Source organism: Halyomorpha halys, unplaced genomic scaffold (assembly GCF_000696795.3).
Source record: "Halyomorpha halys isolate HHAL.00 unplaced genomic scaffold, Hhal_1.1 Scaffold71.1, whole genome shotgun sequence".
Taxonomy (NCBI): Eukaryota; Metazoa; Arthropoda; class Insecta; order Hemiptera; family Pentatomidae; genus Halyomorpha; species Halyomorpha halys.
In genome coordinates this window covers 1,462,319-1,469,678 of record NW_027107476.1, presented here as the reverse complement: position 1 = coordinate 1,469,678, position 7,360 = coordinate 1,462,319, and the positions used below count along the sequence as shown (strand labels likewise).

The window sequence follows — 7,360 nt, the reverse complement described above, 5'->3', positions numbered from 1 at the left end:
AATTTAATTAAATGGGACAAATAAAAAAGATCATTACTGCTTGTTTTAAGTTCCTGTAAATAATTTGTAGGATATTCTTGTAAAAATTTTATTTATATTATTCAGATTTAAGTCGTTGTTATATTATTTTATAAGATGCTTCCAACTAAGTATCTCGAGGACTACATTACGAACTTTCATGGGGTGACAAAGCTATCAGCGCAGAGAGTGAGATCTCTAATGCACTTACAGCATTGTACTGAGTGAAAGTTCTGCTTTGTCAGTTAAAAGCTTTTTGTTACGACAACAATAATCGTGCAAATAAGTACGACAAAGATAAAGGAAGAAATCTAAAGAGGATAAACATACTCTCGTTTTCGCCAATGATCGTAACGTCTCTAAAGCCGTGTCCACGCCGTGCGGGGTGAACTGCAGAGAACAGTATGCAACGCGGGTTGCACGTTCATTGAGGGCGGCAAACCTCACACTCCATAGTACAAGAGCGGAGAAGAAAAAAAGGCAGTTATTTCACCCCAATTTACGATTACTTTAATGAAAATTATGTATAATTACTAGTCAAAATTGATGAGTCTGCCAAGTATAGGTAGGGGGAATAAAACATGGCAGCTGTTTCAAAACGTTAAAAAAAAAAAAATGATTTTTCATTCTGAGCTCTATATCTTAAAAATTACCAAGACCACAAGAAAACTTAAGAACATCATATAAAGAAGATGTAAATGTGCTAAATAATGAGCTATAATTCCTCAGGTATAGCTTTTTAAAAAACAAGATTTAAAAAAAAAAGCAACGAAAAATCAGTAGTTAGTGAGTTTATTTTCAGAAATCTATATAAAAAAAACCATTCGAGGTAGAAATGTTTATTAGTACTCAAATTAAAGCTTAATGTACTGAAAAGTAGTTCATGACCTTAATCTTCGTAGGAGTAGTAGTTTTCATGATATTCCACAAAGTAAATTCACAAAATGTTGATTTCTACCTGATCGGACAAAAATTTTTTTTAAAACAATATATATCTCAGGAGTAATAAGACGTAAAGATGTCTGCCAGCGCCAAATTTAATAACCAAAATTAACTAAAATAATTTATTGTCAGTAGTTTTTTACACTTTATCTTCCACTGTTCTTCAAACCTAATCTTGCACAATATTAGTTGAGAATATATTACATATTATTGTACATTATTCAGACAACAAAGAAAACTCTTATAGACAATTTGTGCATTATAAACGGTTAAACATTATGAATAAAAAACACTCTATTTTACCAAAGACGTTTCACGGTTTTCTTATAAAATATTTTTAATGTGAATGAAAAAGGTTTAAATTTAAAGAAAAAAAAGTTTGAACTTTTAAACTAAAAAAAAATAACGAAAACTGAAACTTATCAAACAAACTTTGATGACCCACAACAGATGGGAACAAGGCCACGAGGCAATGTGGTTGTCTGTTTACTATCCATCACCAAGCCTTAGACGTCGAGGGAGTTAACCGACAATTCATGCCAAAGCCTCGTTTGACCCCGAACAATGACGAGTTTTACTATTCCCTCTATGCAATATTCGGCGATCAAGGGATGATAATCACGTAGTAGGAACGAGTCCTTAAGGATGAATGAGCTATTGGACAAGTACGTACTCAAAAAAAGGCGACCTTTATTTTTACTATTCGCTGATAAGGTAACCTTGGCAACAGGTTAAAAAAAGAATACATTTATTAAATTAATAAATTAAAATATAAGTGTAACCACTTTGTAAACATAAATCTCAAGATAGACATCGGAATGGTTTTAAGAGACTACGAGGGCCCAGTTGCTTATAATTAATTACTCAACAACAAATATGCGATAACGAATGTTGTTGCCTCAGCTGAGAGTTACGAAAAAAGACTTTGAATTGTTTGCATCATTTTTAAGTTTGTTTTTTTTTAAATGTATTTTCAAAAGTGATAGTTATGTAAGAGAACACTTGTGATGGAAGCAGAACAGATCCGCGAGTAAGGCAATCCTATTTCCCGATGAGACAGATTTCAATTCCAACTTTGGCTGATAATTATTTTATCTATTGTATTAGACGTGGTTCAACCCTGTGGGTTAGGGAGCCCTCTTGGTGCACACTCAGACTCTATCAGGTTGTAACTCTCCATTGGAGGTAAACATTAGCGGTTGAAGATGATCTGGTCAACATTAACTCCTTGCACAAACGTTAGTCTAGAAACAGTACCGTACAACGTAGTGTTGAACTCAAACCCCTTCATGGTTTTTAGTGGTACAATTTGTTATTATGACTTTATAGTGCAAGCTTTACTTATTTGAACCGTACAATTTTGAGAAAACGAAATAAGAATATAGAAAAAAAGGGAATCTAGAATTACATACAGCAGTCTACCAAAGAACATCTACCCAGTATTTTCCCTGATAGCTGCCTATCGAATTTATTACACTACCATTGGAAAATTCTAAACAAAAGATTATCACATAGTAGTAGAGAACTAGGCAGCCAACGTTTTGTCAATTAAGTATAAGGTTCTTTCAAAACACAAAATCACAACAATGCATCTAAAACTAAACAAGCAGAGATAGTCCTTTCAGAATAAAAGGTTCATCGAACCACACGGTACAGTCTGAGCCCTAATGGTGCCTAAATTGGTGAAAAGTTGATCGGTAAGTTGGGTATATGAGAAATCAAAGGCTTTGTTAGCCATCAATTCATTAGATTTACCACAATGTAGAATAATTTCTTCTTAAGAGAAACAGTTCTGAGATAAAATTTTACCTTTTGACCACCCTCAACGTAATATATCAGTACGGGGTCAAATGCCACTACTTATCCTCAGTATGTTTGATATAACAATTAATCTTCTACTTTGAAAAATTTTTGTTGTAAGTACTACTAGTATGTATCGACATTAAATTGTATTTTTGTTTTATATAATAATAATAATAATAATAATGAAGGCCTAACGAGCCCGAAGGTTCGATGCCGATAACACGAAACACTCTCTGCATACATCCTTTCAGTGATGGCCCTCCAAACCCAATTCCACTAAATCAGTTTTAACGCAATCCTCCCATCTACGTTTCGGTCTACCCCTTGGACGTTTACCCGTTGGGTCAGTGTTCATTAACATTTTAGGGATCCTTTTGTTTTACATACCATGTGTATTTTTATTATCTACTATTCGTATCTTCCCTGAAAACAATAGATTTATGTATTGTATGAGAGTTGCGGGGGTCGTTTTGTATTCGTTTCATAATGCCTCTAACACAATTTGAATGTTCCCGTGATGTCTGACAGTGGCGTAGCATGGGTGTTAGCACCCCCGGGCGAAGAAAAAGTTTTCCACCCCACTTATTTAGATGTTTCAATATAAAATATTAAATTCACAGTAATTCTAAAGAATGTTTTGACGAGAATAATCATATTTATAGTGTATTGTACAGGTTACAAATAAAAAATTCATGAAATGAAATTGTTCAATTTTTAATAAGATATTATTAGTATTTATTGTGAAATTTTGCCACCCCCCCCCCCCAAAAAGAGCTACCTTTTTAAAGATTAATCATTTGAATTTAACTATACAGAGTCTTATAGAAATTAGAATAGCATTCTAAAAAGAAATTGGTGGCTATAATCAATAGATAACTTATTTTGATTTACTAATTACATTAATATTAATAAGCTCTTTCTTAATTTATGAAAAATTGATTGAATTAGTTCCTGGCACTCTTAGATAAACTAACAGACAAACAATTCCGGATTATCTTATTTTTCTATTTTACTACATGTTATTTTTCCCCCCTCATCCTTCTATTAATTTTATTATATCAAAAGAAAACCAATACATAATACAAAAATAATAATCTGTATACATAACAAACATATATATACATATTTTTATTTTTGTATTATGTATTGTTTTTGTTTGAGATAATAAAATTAATAGAAGAGTGAGAAAAAAAATAAAATAAAATAAGATACAGGTTAGAAAAGCACCACTGTTCAAATAATAACTTATCTTTTTATTATTCAATCGGGGATGAATTGAACCTTAGATAAAATTCACTTTAAAAAAAAAAAAAAGTAGGGAATTACACAATCAACATAAAACAAAATCTTAGTTGTATTTTCTTAAATATCTCTCCCAGCTGCCAACATGAAATATTGCTATTTGAGTTGTTAAATAATAATGAATTATTGCGTCCGAGTGTACCGTTTCTTCTATGGCTACAAACCCGCTCGTTAGTATATACAAAGAGGTTCCACTTATTCCAATTTTAATACATCCTCAAAGTTACCAAGTCGGTGAGCAGTAGTTGAGTAAACGTTGTATTTTTTAAACAATTGCGTTATGATTATTATTGGCGAAAAGAAAATAAGAGTAGTTATTCTATTCTTTATATATTTCTTCTTATTTCGGTCTGTACTAATTTCTACACTTAATGTTTCCACAAAAAAATTCAGCATTTTCATATATGGTTCACTTTTGCGCTATTTTCCTCTGATAATATCAATTATCAGAGGTCAATGTATAGATGAGATAATAATGACCATTTTTGGAATCTTCTTAAAGTATGTAATACAATTATATGATTTTTTTCTTTCCTCATATTCACTTAATCTAATTTAGGCATAAATTATTAACGGAACAGGATCATTCTAAAAGAAAAGTGGGGAGATATAAATTCCAATCGCTGGATGGATTCAGAGACCACTTCTTACCGCAGCGGACCATTACAAGGTCACTTGACTGCAGACTGTAAAAAATAGGACTGAGTCGATTGGGGAGGCCGGAATCATCAAGGAATTCCTTGTATTGTAAGTATTCAAACAAACAATTTTCTTTCAATAGGGATAATACATTTTATTAAAAATATAAGTATGTAATTATTTGTACTACCCATCTAAACTTTGCAAGTAGTCTTTCTCAGGGGTTATTGATGGAATGATCTGTCAACATACTGTATGTAATCTAAATAGATATATAATAGGGTGTACAAAAAAAATGAACCAAATATTTGTATTATTATTTCTTTGATATAAAATTGAATTAATACTCAGAGTATAGTCAATTGTTACCTACCATCATTAACCATCGGCTAACCAATTGCTGGATTCCACGCTGATACCATTCTTTGGGATGGTTCGACGGGAAGTGATTGCAGATTGCTGATGAGTAAGTTTGTGAGGGACCAGTCTATTGCTGTTTTTCACCTTCCCCACGGAGAGTAGATGGCGACTAACAGTATCTTCCGACATACCTCACTCCCTGACAAGTGGAAGACTCAATGGCTTCCTGCAGAAACTCATCAATATCCATTAATGGTCGCTCGGACTCCTTCTTCCTTTCCAACATCGCATCTCCACTGCTAATTTTTTCAAAAAATGCCGCGCAGTGCGCTAGGTCAAGGACCCCTCCCCCTTCATATTTAATAATTTCAGTTGTCAGTTTTTCACTTATGACTGAATTCTTTTTTTCAGTAATGCTTGAGAATTTCGTAGGACACTGTCGTGTTTCTTCTTTGAAACAAATAACTAAACTGAGGCTTTTTTTTTTTAAGAAGTCGAATGGAATTAAACAAGCTCAGAGAATGCTCTAAAAGGATTATATTGATAAAGATATTATATAAGTATTAAATAGGATTAAAATATTTATAGTCTTTTGAAATCTTGAATTTGATAAAACGGTATTTTTTTTTTTTTTTATACACCCCATTATATGTTTACTTCCTTATAGGCTCAACCATCTAAATATATATTCATAATAATAATATCTTTCAACTGATATATTCTTGTAATATTTAGAAGCTAAAACAAGTGCTATGAGGACGTGACCACACCAAAAAAACAGAAATATTTAGGAATGCCAGAAACGCTAACTCACAAATAACTTGGCATTCATTGTGACAAGAACTCGAATTTTTATGCTATTGCATATTTTGTTTGCATGTATTTAAAAAAAAATTATATATTAAATATCTTTACGATGCATTTGATTTATACGTAATGAGGCAAATTTTATTTTGCTATATGAATTATAATTAAATTACAACATTAGAAACGAAATTCCAAATTACAATCGCAGGCTCATTTTCTAAAGAACAAAACATTAGGAAATCAACGAAACAAATCAATTTGAAATTCTTGTAAACGGATTTCAGTTGAATTGGGAAGTTTTAATTTCTTTAGAAGCAGTAACATTTATTATCACTTAAAACCTTGTAAGTGCATCTCTATCTTAAAAGTTAAAATTTTGGATCGAGAAATTGGATTGATGGTCATATTGTGTGGGTGAACTGCTCTAAATCTCAATATCTGGTAAGTTGCTACCCGATTTATTTAAGTAACCTTGACTACTAAGTCCAATTATTGTTTGCTGACTTATCTCTATGGAGTTAGTAAATTTGGAACAAATCGGTACCTTAATACATAATTGTTCTAAATCATTTTTAAATTTAAAGTAAATCATCCACAAAGACCTTAATTTTCCTTTGTAACCGATATAGCCCAAACCAGACATCAATCCTTCCATTACAAACTCCCTAAACACTCTAACCCATTAGTTTCCCCCATTAAACCCGTTTGAAAAGAAGATGGCCTCGAGACCTTATATTGTAAAAATGTTTTTAGAGTGCTACCATTGGGTAGTTTCTCTACATGCTTGTACCATACCATTATGATTTCCTCAAATTTACTTGATGTATTTATGTACAGTTGTAAATATCAATAAATAAATTTTAAAAAAAAATAAAAAAATTTAAAGTATTGTGAAACTTCTAAAAAAAGTTAATATTATACGTTTGGATGTCACTTGACTATTACTGTTTTGATGCCATTCATGCAATTTGTAGATGTTTTCAACCAAACTGCACTTGGAACATTATGAATTGAATGTTGAACTTCACAAAAAAAAAAAAAAAAAAAAAATATATCAAAATTAAACAGAGTGAACTTTGGACTATTGTGCACTAAGGTATCAATATGATCACATTATGGAAATAGTAAATTATCGATAGACTGCACTCATTATCGTCATGGCCATTGAATTAAATATACAAAAACAGTCGATAATAATGTAGATTATAACATCAGGGACGAAACTAACGACCTTTGAATAACAAGCTCTTGGATACTGCCATAAAAAACAATCAAAATAGATAATTAAAATAACATAATGAATATGTTGGTTGGATGAAATCTTGGAGCAGACTGTGTGGGTAGACTTTAAAAAAATATCATCCCTAGGGAATGCCCAGGCAATTCTCCCCTTAGACATGTCTCCCCTGGTGTCAGATATGTAAGATTAAAACAACACTTAATTTTAATCAAAATTTAATACTAATTATTATTGTTATTGTAGGAAGAT

The 7,360-nt window shown here is 31.6% G+C and overlaps 1 protein-coding gene across 2 annotated transcripts in view; it reads right to left on the bottom strand.

Moving 5' to 3' along the window:
* Window positions 1-7,360, bottom strand: part of Cpr (Cytochrome P450 reductase) — an 81,163-nt gene that overhangs the window by 30,303 nt on the left and 43,500 nt on the right. The window lies entirely within an intron of this gene.